The sequence below is a fragment of the Dryas octopetala genome, chromosome 8, assembly GCF_963921425.1.
Source record: "Dryas octopetala chromosome 8, drDryOcto1.1, whole genome shotgun sequence".
NCBI lineage: Eukaryota > Viridiplantae > Streptophyta > Magnoliopsida > Rosales > Rosaceae > Dryas > Dryas octopetala.
Window position 1 is genome coordinate 19690078 of NC_141373.1, and position 17668 is coordinate 19707745.

Here is a 17668-nt window from a genome sequence, read left to right on the forward strand (position 1 = left end):
TAAAAGCATTCAATTGAGTTGCTATAAATATTTAATGTGACATGACATGTACTATATATATAGTTTGTTTTAACATAAACTATTACATCTTTTTGTTTCATGTAGTCATGTACCAAGATTTATAAGGTGAGTAAAACCAGGCAGAAGTATACTGCCAAGGTATAAAACATGGTAGTAGCAAATTGCTTGCCATGTATATTATTATTATTGACATAGAATAGCAATACCACACTGTACCCGGTATTTTCTAATCATGGAATTGACTATTCTCTTATTATTTTCTTTTCATACTTGCCAAACACCACTTGTTGACAAAATATGAAGCTAATTACCTGTTGAAGCATAATTTCTCACATGGTAACAATTTGCCAACAATAATATTTCCTGATAATTTTGAGAAGCCCGAATTCCATCTTCAATCGTCATCCGCAAAATCTGATGGGGGGTGTACCTGTCAAAAACACTCAGATGTCAAAGTTAATAAAATTTCATCAGATAATCCCATTTCCTCTTCTCTAGAGGTATTTATAGGCTGATCATGCCTTGTTCTTCGCTTATCTCTCTCCTCCCCTTGCCCATTAAATTGGTATTAATCATGGCTTTAATGGAGAGATTTTTGTGAGATTCGTCCGTTGTGGTGGTAACCACCCATTTTCAGCCTTCATCAATCATATTTAACACATATTAATCACGTGTTAATTAGCTTTTCTTGCTTAATGGCTCATGATCTAGCTGGGCTTATCCCTTGTCAAGCTCGATTGGTTTAATATAGCTTTTTCTAGCCCAAAATGGTTTGCCCCAATTTATATTAGCTTATTTTGTTATATTTGATCTATGTGATTATTTTGGATCCCACAATGCCCCTTTTTCTCTATTCGTACACTCTCAAGTATGGAAACATAAAATCACATATGAATAAAAAATAATTTGTAAATAAAAAGGTGATAAACGAGTACCTTCTCAAGCTTGCCCCCTAGCCTTTGGGCATGCACGTCATTTGTTTGGACTCGGACTCGGGCCGATTTCTCCAATCGATACCCTTTGTATTTAACTCCTCTCGATGCTTCCTTCGTGAGTAATCTAGTCAGTGAGCTGTTCGAAGCTCTTTATGTCCCTATTTTCCATATTTTCAAGGGTGTTCTCTCTAGCCTTTGAAATCGATCTTTAACCTTTCTCCATGTCACCCCTTAAGGTGTAGGACAATTTTTGTTTATTTCATGTTTCGCTTTCTCTTTGAAGGTGAGCTTCTCGCCTCCCGAAGTTGCTTTCCTCTTCAAAGGTGAGCATCTCATCTCTCGAAGTTTGCTTTCCTCTTCGAAATTTATCATTCCTTTTTAAATAAAGATGCCTGTTTATTATTTTTTTTTTTCCGTTCGTTTCGATTTGTCATTCCTTGCATATTTTATGTGACACTTGACTTGAAATGTCATTAAAATATGTCTTTCTTGTATGTTTCCCTTTCTTTGTATATTTCCCGCGACATTAAACCTGAAATGTCATTGAAATATGTCTTTTTCTCATTTGGTACTATCAAAATAAGTTTTATTAATCAACCTTCCCAAATAATTGTTTTCCTGGCCACTTAGCCTGAAGTGTACGTAGGTTGAAATGTTTTAGGACAATATAGTCATTTTATAAACCTCCCTATCAAACATTTTTCATGCCACTTAGCCTGAAGTGTAGGTCAAAATGTTGTAGGGTAATATGTGTTTTCACAATACGATCAGACTCGATCTCAATCTCAGTCGTTCATGCAATTGAATCAATTGAGGCATGTTATATCAATCTGATAATTAATCCAATAATTAATCAATCCCATATTATGCTATTGATCAATCCAATACCATGTAATATCAATTCGATAATCAATCTAATATTATTAAATCCTACATTATGCTATTAATCAATCCAATAGCATGCAATATCAATTTGATAATTAATCTTTTATCATAGAATTCTGTCTACGAAAAATACAAATATCATTCAATTTTTGAGAAAATAGAGTAAGAAATTCTTAGCTTTTATTTTCCATCCAATTCATTGAGATTTTGGTCGATCCCACCATATGAGCTATCTGGGATGCGTTTCGGCTATTTTCTTTGATTCTTCCTCAATCACAATTTCACAAACACAGGTATGCCTCCTGTCCAGCTACATGTTTTGTGAAAACTGTACCCAGCTTCTGTTTAGTTTCACCATTGATCGATCGTGTAAGCTGTAAGGTACCCAAATACAAACAGCTGGTATCTCCCTAGCTGTAAGCCATGTAACTTACTTCCTGCAATTTCTTTTTTGCCATTTAAGACCAAGCAAGACATTATCAAAATCAGATGAGACTCATATATCAAAGCTCATTTATGCAAAAATCCAGAAATCTTAATTTCAGTCTAACACTTTATTCCTTATTCCGAGTCATTCTTGCAATGTGTTTTACAATTCCCAAAAAGCCCTTAGACATTTTCCTTAACCTTATACAGTACTATAACCTGACATATTCGAACTGTAACAAGTAATGCACCAATTCTTTCTTCATGCCAGATAAAATTGAAAAACTCAGGCTACAAATGCCATAATATATATTCGACACATTCACACAGCACAATTGATGAACAGAGTATAGAAAATTCTTATCTGTTAGATATTTTCATTTGCTCCATAGTATGAGCCCGGACAGGTTCCTTCCTTTTGAGCACATGTTACATAAGTCCTTTCTTTCATTACCATGCTTAATTTTAAAAGCATACAGGTAAATTTCATCAAATATTAAATAAAAAATAAAAAATAGAGCTCAAACTTCAATTGGCTTTTTATTCACTCCCTATCTCGTGCATATTTAGGTGGTAAGACACCAATTCTGATTTTGGCAACAAGAAAGTATATCTTCCGTGTTTCATGCTATATTCAACCTTATACCAAATGTCTTTCAACCATAAATGCAGATAATTTTATTTTTCAATTTTTTCGAAAAGAAGTAGTTGCACAAAAAAATCATGCATAGGTGCTCTACTACCAAATATATATATTCCTTTTCTGTAATCATGCACACAATATTCAGAGAAGTAAGGAAATTAACCACTTTCCTGATTCAATCCTATCCAAAAATTCTTGCTAGGCATTTTCACCTTCCCGATGTCTTTGTATGGTGGGTTGCCTGGTGTTTTACAGAAACATCATCTTGATCGGTTTTCGTGCACGCTTGCCATGATTTGGACTCCAAGTTTGCAATCCTGAAATATAATTATGCCAATTTGCGAGTAAAACCATCTTCTTGAGTTGTATGCGCTCAAATAGCCATAACTTTCTCTAAAAAAAAATGCAAATCACGAACCGTAAAATTCCTCAGTAAGCTAACATCCACATGTTTCCAGAGGTACAAGGCATATCATCCAGTTTTCTCTGAGGAGGTACAGTTTAATCTGAGAAGTTGCACTTAAATTTCTACTCCGAAAACATCAAAGTGTCATTTTGCTTTGTTTCGTTTGGCTTACTTCAATCACAATATTGTTGGTGTGAGTCAACGAGCAATTAATGTAATCAAAGATAATTGATCATTGCAGTGTAATTAGGATGTAATTAGAGTAGTTATTACACAATCCCTGTAAATCTTACAATCCATGTAATCATGTAGTTCATTTTTCATGTAATCTTGCTATAGGCTCATGTACAAATACCCACGTTTGTGGTTGAATGAAGGTATCAAAAAATTATTCTAAACCTAGAGTTCGTTATTTGACATGATATCATAGCCTATTCTCTGATCTAGGCTTGGTCTATAGGTTTAATCAACTTACTCCTAAATAATTTATAATCTATATATCCTATTGGTTTTTTTGTTAGAATTTTTCCAGAAAAATTATGCAATACCTTACTCATTTATTGCACACTTTCCTCTGTGATTACCATTTTCTGAAGGTTCTGATCGTCATCGCTCTGTCGACTTGCGCACCATTGATCCAATCGTTGTTCCCAATAGCAATCCCTGCCGGTTTGATCTTTGATCACGTACTGTTGCCCACCTTTGCTTCGATCTGCCATGAGCGTGCCATTGCGATCTTGCCACTCTCTGATTTGCTGCAATCTCACCTTTGTAGCTACCACATGTCATTGCTCTCTAGACCACCATGTCATGCTTGTTGGCGATGATTGCTTGTGAAATGCTTTTGCTTATGTTTGCAATTCATCATCATCCTCTTGATGCATCCTACGTATAACACAGAAGTTATCTGGCTGTGTTTTTATTCTTTTTATTTTGACAGCTTTGCTGCTTTAGTTAAAAAAAAAAAAGGAGAAAAAAAATGGCAGGAGATCAAAATATCATCGGATATGATTCCAAAGAGGGAAGATCTAATTATTCCAAAAAGAGCGACCTTCCTCCGTTACCGCCACTTTCTTCCAATGAGATTTCCACCTCCATTGCACCTGAAAAAATTAGATGGCAGTAATTATGTTGATTGGGCGGGCCATTATTGCTCTGATCAATATTACTGGAAGACGAAGATGGGGCTTTATCAGTGGCTCTAAATCTGCACCTGCTGCAAATTCTACTGAGTATGAAACTTGGAATGAAGAAAATTGTCTAGTGAAATCCTGGATGTTGAATTCTATGACTCGAGATGTGAGGATGATGTTTCAACGTCTTGAGACTGCCAAGGAAATTTGGGAGGCGCTTCAACAACAATATTCGGTGAGTTAGGATTTTAACAAAGCCTACCAACTTCAGTATCAGGTAATCACTACTAAAAAAAATGGTGGCTCTGTTATGAACTATTTTTGGAAAACTGCAACAAATTTGGCAGGAACTTGATGCACTTTGTCCTTGTACATTAACTAATCGGCTTTATATCTTCCTGGCTGCTTAGACCCACAACTAGATGGGGTTTGTAGCTGGATTTTAGCCGCTTCTACCCTTCCCAGTTTACGGGAGGCATATGCTATTGCGTGTACTGAAGCCAACAGACAAGAGGCTATGATGGGTAGTCAAATGGCTGAATGAGGTGCCTTTGTTGCCCACCGACCTGGTGGGAGGTTTGATCCTAAGAAATCTGGTAGGAAGTGCACATTTTGTAATTGTACAAACCATGTTGAAGATACTTGCTTAAAAAAGCATGGGTTTTCTGAATGGTGGGAGAAGAAGAAGGTAGGAAAAACAAGCCAGGCCTCTCATGTGACTTCGACCTTTGAGTCTAGTGCGCAACCTTCCAAGAGCAACTTAGTCACTGTTTCCGGATTCGTTGCTAAGTCAGGTATGCCTAATTCTGCCCTTCCTAATTTTACTAGAAATAGTACTTGGATAATTGACACCGGTGTTACTGATCATATGACTTGTGATTGCTCTGTCTTCAGTCATTTGTTCTCTAGTTCCAAATCTGTTATTACTAATGCTAATGGTGTGTCTTCTCCAGTTGATGGAGTTGGCACTGTGTCTTTGTCTTTTTCTTTATCTATCTCCGATGTTTTATTTGTTCCATCCCTAAATTGTAACCTCATCATTGTGTTGCCACATTTTTTCCTACTCATTGTGTTTTTCAGAACATCCATATAAAGGAGATGATTGGCAGTGGTAGCCAAAGATGAGACTTGTACTATCTGGACGATGGATTACCTGGGTCTGATGGTAGAGCACGAGTTCATTTTATGGGCGACAACATGGTAAAGAATAAGAGAGAGATTTGGTTGTGGCATCAATGACTTGGTCATCCCTCATTTAGTTATCTGAGGTGATTGTTTCCATCTTTGTTTACCAGATTTAATCTCTTAGATTTTGTTTTTGAAACATGTGTGATGAAGAAAAGTCATCGTACTGTTTTTTTTTCAAGTGATAATAAAGCTGACGTCCCTTTTTCCTTAATTCATTCGGATATTTGGGGTCTTGCCCCACTTTCTACACATAATGAGATGAAGTGGTTTATTACATTTATTGATGATTGTACCCGAATGACCTGAGTTTATTTTCTGCGACAGAAAAGTGATGTTTGTACTGTGTTTCGTCTCTTTCATCAGATGGTGCTCACACAATTTGATGTGTCTATTAGAGTTCTTTGTTCCGACAATGGAGGTGAATTTGTCAATAAGGAATTGAATAAGTTTATGCATTCCATGGGTGTCCTTCATTAGCCATCCTATCCTCATTCTCCTCAATAGAATGAGGTTGCTGAACAGAAAAATAGACACCTTTTGGAGGTCACTCGGTCTCTGTTACTGGGAGATCATGTTCCTTCTCATTTGTGGGGCGAGGCTTTGAGTTCTGCTATCTACTTAATTAAAGAACACCCTCTAGTTTTTTGAATTTCAAGAGACCTTTGGCTGTGTTCTCTGACCACTGCAATCTCCCTTCGGTGGTTCATTTGGCGCCTCGCATATTCGGATGTGTGGTGTATGTCCTTATATACCCACCAACGTACGAAACTTGATCCTCGAGCATTAGAATGTGTCTTTATTGGGTATGGATCCACTCAGAAGGGTTATCGGTGTTATTATCCCTTTTCTAAAAAAATTTATATTTCCATGAATGTCACATTTTTGGAAAACGTGCTTTTCTACTTACGGGAGGTCACCGATTCTTCACTTCAGGGGGAGACTAGGGAAGAAGTTCAGAATCGTGATGATATAGGGTTCTTTGAGATGTTTCAAAATTCATCATCCACCGATACATCCTTCATCGAGAACCCGAGCCCAGTATCCTCCACTGAGTGTTCAGTTGATGTTTGTGAAGATCAAGTCCATGATAGTACATTATCTTCTACTTCTACAACAGAACCACTGACCCAATCTTCTCCAGATGCATTCTTAGAGGTATTACCTGATCCCATTCTTGTTGATTCCAATGTTCATGATTTAGTAAATACACCTGATCTTGTTTCTGAACCATCTTCATATCATCTTCCACCCCAGTCTAATCGTGGTCAACCACCAACTAGATATGAGCCTGATCCTAATGCTAAAGTTAGGTATTCCATAAATAGTCATGTGTCCTTTGACAGGTTGTTCAAGTCATATGCATCTTATGTACTCCAATTATCCTCTGTCTCTATTCCTAGTAAATTGCAGGAAGCTTTGGCAGATTCTAGATGGACTAAAGCTATGACAGAGGAAATGGTAGCATAGAAAAAGAATGTTACTTGGGAACTTGTGCCCTTACCAAAAGGAAAGAAGACCATGGGGTGCAGATGGGTGTTTGCAAACACAAGGCAGATGAGACTATTGAGAGGTTCAAAGCTCGGCTGGTTGCAAAAAGATATACACAATCTTACGGTGTAGACTATCAAGAAACATTTGCACTAGTTGCCAAGGTTAATACTGTGAAAGTACTTCTGTCATTAGCAGCTAATTAGAATTGGTCACTTCCTCAGTTCGATGTCAAAAATGCTATCTTGCATGGAGACCTATTGAAGAAGTGTATATGGATCCTTCTCTAGGTATACCAGAGTACTCAGATACAGGATTGATGTGTAAACTAAAAAAGGCCTTATATGGGTTAAAGCAATCTCACAGGGCTTAGTTTGGCCGGTTCACCAAGTTTATGAGGTTTTTTGGCTACAAACAAAGTAACTCAAATCATACTTTGTTCTTGAAGCGCAGAAAAGGTAAAATCACTGCTTTAATTATCTATGTTGATGATATGGTGGTAACAGGTGATGACCATGAGGAAATTGCGAATTTACAACAGTACTTAGCTTCTGAATTTGAAATGAAGTAACTTGGAGACTTAAAATATTTTCTTGGGATTGAAGTAGCTCGATCAAAACATGATATTTTCTTATCCCAACGAAAATATATTCTTGACTTGTTATCTGAGACAAAGATGCTTGGATGTAAGCCATTTGACATTCTCATTGAGCAGAACCACATGCTATTTGAGTGCATCTCCTATTGATAGAGGGAGATACCAAAGGTTCGTGGGAAAACTGATTTATTTATCTCATACTAGACCAGATATTGCGTATGCAGTAAGTGTGGTGAGTCAGTTCATGCATGATCCACGTAAACCTCACATGGATGCTATAGAACGCATATTGAGATATTTGAAGTCTGTTATAAGTAAAGGTTTATTGTTCTCTAAATATGGTCACCTGAAATTTGAAGGCTACACTTATGCAAATTGGGCAGGTTCAGCTGACAATAATAGATCTACCTTAGGGTACTTCACCTTTGTGGGTGGAAATCTTATGACTTGGAGAAGTAATAAGCAACCTGTAGTAGCAAGGTCAAGTGCCGAAGCTGAGTATAAAGGTATGGCATATGGGGTATGTGAGTTGCTTTGGTTAAAGAACTTACTGACCGACTTGGGTTTTAAACCAAAAGTGGCGATTAACCTGCATTGTGATAACAAGTCAGCTATAGATATTGCTCATAACCCTGTTCAACATGATCGGACTAAGCATGTGGAAATTGATAGACATTTTATCAAAGTAAAGCTGGAAGCTGGAATTATTAATTTTCCATTTGTAAAGTCTGAGGACCAATTAGCAGATGTGCTCACAAAAGTAGTTGCTAGAAGAGTGTTTATTGACTCACTTGTCAAGTTGGGCATGTGTGATATCCACACACCAACTTGAGGAGGAGTGTTGGTGTGAGTCAACAAGCAATTAATGTAATCAAAGATAGTTGACCATTGCAGTGTAATTAGGATGTAATTAGAGTAGTTATTACAAAAACCAATGTAAATCTTACAATCCCTGTAGTTATTACACAATCCCTGTAATCATGTAGTTCATTTTTCCTGTAATCTTGCTATAGGCTCATGTACAAATTAAATACCCACATTTGTGGTTGAATGAAGGTATCATAAAATAATTCTAAACCTAGAGTCCATTATTTGACAAATACAAATGTCAGAATGCACACCAAATTTTTTATAATCCAAAAAACATAGTGCTTTGATTTCACGAAAGCATGACCCAAAACCTAATTAATTTCAATCAAATATTTTTCTCGTTTAGAAGCCTTGAGCATGTTGTATGGGTTTTGGTCACAAGTTCTTCCAACAAATATGCAGAGATTGCATGTACAAAATCCAAATTTTTTTTTTTACATACATATATGATAAAACATACCATGAATTAAATAGTTCACCATACACCCATGCCCATTTTTCTCTCCTCATACACGTTCTCGGGTGTGGGAGAGAAAATTGTAAATTTTCGGAGAGTTCTCGTGAAAATTGTCTCATGTATGTGCAGTGTGCTGCCTGACACAGATTTTTTGACATGGAAGCTTTCGACCAGCGATTGAGAATTAAATAAATTCTAGCAGTACATCAATTCATGTAGCAACACATTGGTTAAAGGAGCAATTACCTAGCATACACACGGTGCAAGAGCACCCCCGAAGCCAAATCACATGGCTTGCCAAAATCAGGAGCAAGAGCCTCCCTAAGTAATAAGGTTGAAAACATCCATGTAAAACACGTGAAAGCATAAGGAATAAAGGAGTTATTCCCATCATGATGTCCCGATATTATCATACTCTCTATCTTCTGTTGGCTCCCCTTTACACCCCATCAATGGAGGGATTCTGATCTCAGACCTCGCACCGACACCAATGACCAGCCACGCGAATCCTCTGCCATCGTGCCTCACACGCCTAGCCTACTGCTGGGACTAGCTTCGTCGCGGGCAGAGTCGTCCCTAAGCAAGGGCACCAGGGGCGACTGCCCAGGGCCCAAATTTTTTATATATATATAATATATATTATAATATTTAAAATTAGAATATATATATAATTTTGCTGCTGAGTGTGTTGTTACAAAAAAGAAAACGTGGGTATGTATATATCATTGCTGGTTAGTGGGGCCCAAAGTTAGTGGCCCAAAGTGCATAATCATTGCATATACCTTGGGAATAAAAAAGAAGAGGCTGAAAGTTGAAAAGGTTTTCTTTTTCTTAAACAAATATCTTACTCTCTCTCTCTTTTAGCCTTTCATCTCGCCCACTGCACAGTCGCCCTCTTCGACTCTTCCTCATCTCAATCAATTGATTCAATTAAATTGAAGACTTAATTTAATCCTTCAGCTCGCCCTCTTCAATCTTTGCTTGAGTCTTGAATTTCAGTGCTGTTCCTAAGTCCTAACATTTTAGAGTCTTTGGAGACAAGGCAAAGAAATTAGGGAATTTGCAGAATTGGGGGTAAGTCTTCTATTGGATCATAAATTCAGGTGTCATTGTTCTTTGTTTGTTTTTGTTGTTGTTTCAATTTTATCATTTGTTTGCTTCATTTTGTGTGTGTTTATTTGTTATCTCTAGGCTCTAGCATAAACATGGGGTAGCTGCCAAATTCAGGGTAAACGACTAGTAGCAGCTAACTTGAGCATCGACTTGGGGGTTGCTGCCAAATCTATCTGAACAGAAACAATCAAGTCTTCTATTGGAACTTAAATTCAGGTGTCATTGTTCTTTGTTTGTTTTTTTTTTTGTTCTTTCAATTTTATCATTTGTTTGCTTGTGTTGTGTGTTTATTTGTTATCTCTAGGCTCTAGCCTCTAGCATAAACATGTTGTCTAAGAAACATCTATCTGGAAATGAAAAAAGAAAAAAAAGAAAAAGATTAGAAGAATTAATACAATGCCAAAAAGGAGCTCTTGATAAATTTATTGTTAAAAAAACAGTTTTAGGTGAAAGTTCGGCAAATGAATCACCACAACCTACTGAACCAAGTCACTTAGAAGAATTAAGAGAAAATGAAAATGATGAAATTCAACTCAATGAGGAGGTTGGTGATTTAGGTGAAAATGAAAACGTAGAAATTTTGGGCAACGAAACTGAACAACCAACTCCTCCTTTGGACATTTATGATCCAAGAATTTGGATAACCTGGATAACAATACAAAGGATCTTTTAGTAGAAAAAGGTCCTAGAAGAGAAAATAATCTCCAATTTCCTTTGGATAGTAATTTTTAGGTATTTTTCTTATGCATATTATGTTAGAAAATTATCAAATGGTGAAAATCAAGATAGGAAATGGCTAGTGTACTCAAAAGATGTGGACAAAGTCTACTGTTTTTGCTGCAAGTTGTTTAAATCATGTAACAATAAAAGTCTTTTAGCAAGTGAAGAAGTTAGAGATTGAAAACATGTAACGACCCGACCCAAAGTTGACTTTTAAAAATAATGGACTTTCGTCTTTGACTTTGGGCACGTTGAAAAGGTCTCGAGTCCACGAGTTCGTAGACACGCGGCACGCGTCAATCGGAGTTATGGTTTGAAAGATATGGGCGTTTGAAGCGAGGGGCAATTTCGTAAAATGGACAAATTGGGTTTAAAAATTTAATTTTTCTAGAAGTTTCTCCCTCTTTCTAGAATATTCTCTCTCTCATTATTTACATCTCTCTCCCCGCACTCTCTCTCTCCCTCTCTCCCCGTGCCAGTCTCTCTTGCCCCTCACCCTCGCCGCGCCTGTCACCGGCGTGTGACGGCCCGTCCGATGGCGGCTGGGCTCGGGTTTTGGCCTGCCGCCATCGCCTCCCTCCCCTCTCTCTCCCTATGGACTCCATTCCACCGGCCGATCACCCACGACGGAGAAACGACACAAAACAGGGCCGAGCCACCCCGCCGGCGATCTGTGTTTTTCGACGGAGTTGCGGCGCCGGACCACCTGGGTTCTCTTCCCCAGGCCACGGCGAGTCTGCCCATGACCTTCCCTCACGACGGTGACGCTCCACGACGACGATTCGACGCCACAAGGGTTGCGGCTGCACCACCGCGATTCTACTGTTCCGGCAGAAATTGGATGGCCAGACCTACTGGGCTTTGTTGCCTTCGTCATGGTGAGTTCAACCATGGTCTCCGTTCGTCCATACGAGGCTCCACGACGGAGCAATGAGCTCGGGAAGCCAAGCCAGCCGCCGGCTTCCGCCGCCGATTCCGGCGTTTCCGGCGAAAATTGGCCATCGATCCAGTTGACAAAATCGATCCTCTAGGTACGGGTAATCTTTCCCCTAAGGTGTTGATGTTAAATCTTGAAATTGGACTCAAATTCGTGTTGTTTTTGTGCAATTAAAGGTTCAATTATATGATTAGGATTGTATGGAGTTGAATTTGGGTATTTTTAAGTTTGTGCCGCCGTTGCCACCGTCGGCTCCGCCACTTGTGGCGGCGGGTCGGGTGATTTTTCCTTGTCAATCAGCCTCCCCAGGACATCTAAAGGCCAATTCTAGGGTTTGTTTGCATATTGGTGAGTGTTTGTGTGTTGTTAGGGCTGGGCAGCCACCGTGCGTGGTGGTTACCGTCCATTTCGGTCGTTGAACGGAAGTTGTGAACTCTGAATATTTAAATGTTGGTTGTCTGGTCTTAACAGGTACATGGGCTCGAGAAATCTCATTCACGATGCCGTTATGCTGCCGGATTTGGTATCCGAGCAATGGCATCGTGAAGGATATTTCTGTCTTTTACGTAGATAAATTGTGAGTGAAACGTATCGGTCTTTTAATGTAGAGTACCGTTAATAAATCGTCGGTTTTGTGTGAGTTGATGCTTTATGTTAAAGGAAGCCCAGTATAGGCTAGGGTTCAAACCATGAGAAGGAATTGACGAAAATTGAGACTAAAGGATTAAGTGAGGATTTAGCAATTATCATACAATAGACTGTGAGTAGGAATGACAAACAAGTGAGAAAGGGTCGTGAGTAGGAATGAATTTCAGAAAGGTTTCAGTATAGTTCAGGGTAGACTGTGAGTGGATCCTTGGTTTTCGAAATGTTTTGTACGTTTTATAATTTAACTCTTTTCTTGATTTATTTGAGTATGGACAGTTTTCTGGAAAAAGGTTTTGGTATTATTTTGGGGAAGTTTTATTAATGAATTTCTGTCCTTTAGAAAATGAGTTTGAATCGAGCAGCTTTCACAATTTGAGAATAATTTTATTTAAGCGGATTTATGGAAAGATTTAAATTTCAGTTTTTATCTGGAGGAGTAGTTTTGAGAGGTGGTTGATTGAGATATACAGAAGCGGTTTCAAACCGCCATACTAGTACCCCCTTCAGCAGGTATGTATTGCTCTGCACTAGCCTAGAGATGACTCGGCGGTGTACGACCAGCACGCAGGTATATATTGCTCTGCACTCGCCTAGAGATGACTCGGCGGTGTACGACCAGCACTCGCTCTGCATTTGCCTAGTTGGCAGTGTACGACCAGCACTCGTTCTGCACTTGCCTAGTTGGCGGTGTATGACCAGCATGACATTTGCTCTGCACTTGCCTAACCGGCAGTGTATGACCAGCATCACAGCAGGTATAGATTTGCTCTGCACTTGCCTAGAGATGACTCGGCAGTGTATGACCAGCAGTTCCCCGGGTACTAGTGTGGCGTGAGATTTCAGTTTGTGGAGCATTTTGAGAAATGAAATTACAACAGTAAATATTTTAAATGACAGTTTCAGTAGAGTTTTGTGTTTTTATTTCAGTTATTTTAACAGTTTTACAACTTGAAAATACTATTTTGTTAGTTTCTAGGATTTGTTATATTGGCTATTTTCCTTGTCAAAACAATTGTATTTATTTTTATTTAATCACTCACAAGCTCTAGGCTAGATTAAGGACACGTTCAGCTGTATTGATGAAGTCAAGAATGAACAAAGACTCAAGGTATACTGCACTTCATTCATTTCATGAAAATAACAGTTTTTTGTCTATTTGACTAGTCATTCACTGATCATAAAGAACAATGTTTTTCACGTACAGTGGTTGATACTTAAGTCACAGTCACTACAGTGGGGTCATTTCGGGTTTTACTTTTAAAGCCCATTTCATTGAAAGCCCATGTTCTGTTTCTTACTAAACATGCATGTGCATTGCACATGGCTTGGTTCCCCTACTGTATCAATCAGATTTGATTGCTTCTTTGCCATTCACGCCACACACCTTCACACATCAGCACTATTCATCATCTTCCCCATTTCTGATTTTTGCAAAATAAAGCAAAATTCCTTTTTACAGCTCCTCATTCCTATCCTTAGTAATACTAGGATACCCCTCTAGGACACAGAGAATATGCCTCTCATTCGTCTCTTGTGGACAGCCATTGATTGGCTTCCACGTGGCTCGGGCAAACATGAAAGTTGCGTGGGTGTGTACGGGTATATGGCGCATTCCGTTCAGATCTTTTTGAGTGTGTGTTTGAGCATTTTGAGTGTGTATTTTTCGGGTTTCATGCCTGGGTATTTTTGAGGTTAAGTGCTCATCTTTAACAATTCAGAAAATGTTCTTTTAATTCTTCAAAAATCAAAAAGATTTTCTGAACTTGTTTTGTTTCATCTAAAATTCTAAATGGGTTTGAGTGTTTAAATCTTTTCATATATTCTTCAAACACATTCATTTTAGATTTTAGTTGAAGGATTCAATATCAACCTTTTCATGCCTCTAGCTTGAGAAGGTTGATGTTTTCTTTTTAAGAATCCTACATTGGCATATCATGTTCATGCATTGATGAATCTACTGGGCTTGGTGCGAATTGGTGCCATGAGTTGATGAGCTTGGAGTTGGAGCTGCCTTCTTCATGAATGACCGATTGCCTTGCTTATGGAAGTTGCACAAAGGGGTAAGAAAGCTGCCACTTAGTCTAGGACTTAGTGATTGAGCTTGTGTGCTGTGTGCTCCCTTTGTATTGAACTTCTTATTTAGTGGATTGCTTGGTCAGCTGGAAAGACCCCCAGTTTTTACCCTTTGTGGTTTTTCTGGGTGAACATCTTGTGTGCATTCGTCTTCCTTGTTTGTGTTGTTATGCTTACTGACTCACTCAACTTCTAAACACAAATCTGTACTGTAGCTATATGCTTGAAATTGATATATGTCTTATATAACTGTCTAGCTAATCACACACCACTGTAGTTGTGGATAACACTGGGATGCCTACTGTGATGGGTCCTCTGAGTGTATAGGATGTCACTTGATCCTTTGGTGTGTTTGATTTATGTTGTTTACAAAAGTGATTTTTGGTTTTTAGAAGTCAATCTGGAGTTTCATATTTTCGTTACTGAATCGTCTGAGTTGTGTTTGTTTGACTAATTCCTGAGTGATCACATAAATCAAAAATTGGGGTCCGATCACTAAAAGTGAAATTAATCAAGTTTATTAAGTGAATAGATCACCTAAATTAAACTTTCATATTTAATCTTCAGAGTTCGAACCACAGATTTGAGATGACTTAAAAATGGATTTGAGAAATAGTTTTAAAGTTGGAGGGTTTCAAAGAGCGTCGTGAGTGAAATTGGATAGATGTTTGTTTGTACCGTGTGTTGTATGGCTTTTATTCGTTAGGACTTGGGCTGGTTAGAACTTGGTAAGGTTTAGGCTTGAAGCTTGAGAAGGGAAGCGAGGGTGATTATGCCATGAGGTTATTAATTAGGATGTGAATGTTTGAGGTTGATGTTGAGGTTAATAGTAACGATTAGGCAATTGATTTGCAAGAATACTTTATTATTATTATTGATGAGATTTGATGTGCATATGAGGAGTTTTTGATTATCTTGATGCTTGGATGATTGGTGGTGGAATGTTTTGTGATTAAGTAATTATGGATATTTTGTGGATTGTTTTTGAGTTTGGGGATTGAGAAAATTATTGAGGACAATTATTATGTCACTTCACTCATACGAGCTCTAGTGAGCTTACCGGGTTTGTCGTATAACCTGGTACACCATGGATGTGGTGTAGGATTTGTGTTTTGCAGGTTAAGCAGGCTGAGAAAGCAGTGGGGAGAAGACGATGCAGTGGGACCCAGAGAGATTTATTTAATTGTTTTTACTCAGTGGTTTGTTTAAAATGTTTTTGATAGAATTATATTTACTTATGTTGTTGTGCATGGCTCAAAAGTAAGAGAAAACAGATTTAACAGTTTGAAGTTCAGTATTTTCATGGGCCCGAGGTTCGGGGTGTTTCAAAACATCTTAGTGAGAGGCTCTAACAATATGAGAATAGTATTGAGCATATCACTAACATGAACACTTGGAATGAATTGCGAATCAGATTGAACAAGAATGAAACAATTGATAAAAACATACAAGAACAGATTAAAGAAGAGAAACAAAGATGGAAACAAGTTTTAGTAAGAATAATTGCTGCTGTAAAATGTCTTGCTAAATGTAGTTTGGCTTTTCGTGGGACTAATGCTAAAATATACGAAGATAATAATGGTAATTTTTTGGGTTTGATTGAAATGATTGCAGAATTTGATTTAGTAATGAAAGATCATGTTCGACGCATTCTAGATCATAAGATTCATTATCACTATCTTGGTCCAAAAATTCAAAATGAGTTGAATGCTTTGTTAGCCTTAAATATCATAAGTGAAATTATTAAAAAAATCAAAGAGGCAAAATATTTTTCAGTAATTTTTTATTGTACTCCAGATGTAAGCCACCTAGAACAAATGACTTTGATAATACGGTGTGTAGACATATCTACTAGTCCAATAAAAGTACATGAGTACTTTTTAGAGTTTTTAAAAGTGGATGATACATCTGGATTGGGGCTTTTTAATGAATTACAAGCTGTACTACAATCTTTTAATCTTGATATTGATGATGTGAGGGGACAAGGTTATGATAATGGGTCTAATATGAAAGGGAAACACCAAGGGGTACAAAAGAGGTTACTTGATATAAATCCTAGAGCTTTCTACATGTCATGTGCTTGTCATAGTATTAATTTGTCTCTTAGTGATATGACACACTCTTTTGTTAAAGCGGTGTCTTTTTTTGGAATAATTCAACACATATATTGTCTATTTTCTAGTTCTTCAAAAAGATGGCAAATTTTACAAGATAATGTGCATGGTTTAACTGTAAAACCATTGTCTACAACACGTTGGGACAGTCAAATTAATAGTGTTAAAGCCATAAAATATCAAGCTCCCCAAATAAGAGAAGCTTTGTTGGAAGTACATGAAAGTAGTGATGATGCCAAGTCAAAGAGTGAGCTGAAAGTTTAGCTAATGCACTTGAAAATTTTGAGCTTATACTTGGTATGACTATCTGGCATGATATTTTGTGTAGCATTAACATGGTTAGCAAAAAGTTGCAATCTAGAGATTTGTGTATTGATGCTGCCATAGAACAATTGAAAGGGCTGATTTGATTTTTTGAAAAATATAGGGATAATGAGTTTGTTGTATCTGCCATTATTTTTGCCAAAAGCATTGCATCTGATATGGGGATTGAACCTATTTTTCCTAAAAAACGTCAAACTCGTAGAAAAAAACAGTTTGATGAAAATGAACATGATGAGACAACACAATCAGTGGAAGAATCTTTTAGAGTTAACTATTTTCTGGTTGTTGTGGATATTGCTATTGCTTCATTAAAGAGTAGATTTAATCAATTGAAAACATATGAAGGTATTTTTGGTTTCTTGTTTGATTCAATAAAATTAACTTCATTAGATGATGATAAATTGAAAGAGTGTTGTGTTAATCTTGAGGCTGCTCTTAAACATAATATCTTGTCTGATGTTGATTCGAATGATTTATTTTCTGAATTGAGAGTATTACAAGTAGCTTTGCCAACAGAATTAAAGTCAACTATTGAAATTCTAGAGTTTGTAAAAGCTGCAGATTGTTATCCAAATGTATCAATTGTTTATAGAGTACTATTGGCTGTACCTGTGACTGTGGCTTCTGCTGAAAGAAGCTTTTCAAAATTAAAATTGATAAAAACATACTTGCAGTCATCTATGTCATAG

General features: G+C 37.5%; 1 pseudogene; it reads left to right on the forward strand.

Annotated features, from left to right (window-relative positions):
* The first annotated feature begins 16358 nt into the window (after positions 1 to 16358).
* LOC147277848 (uncharacterized) lies at positions 16359 to 17668 on the forward strand (annotated as a pseudogene).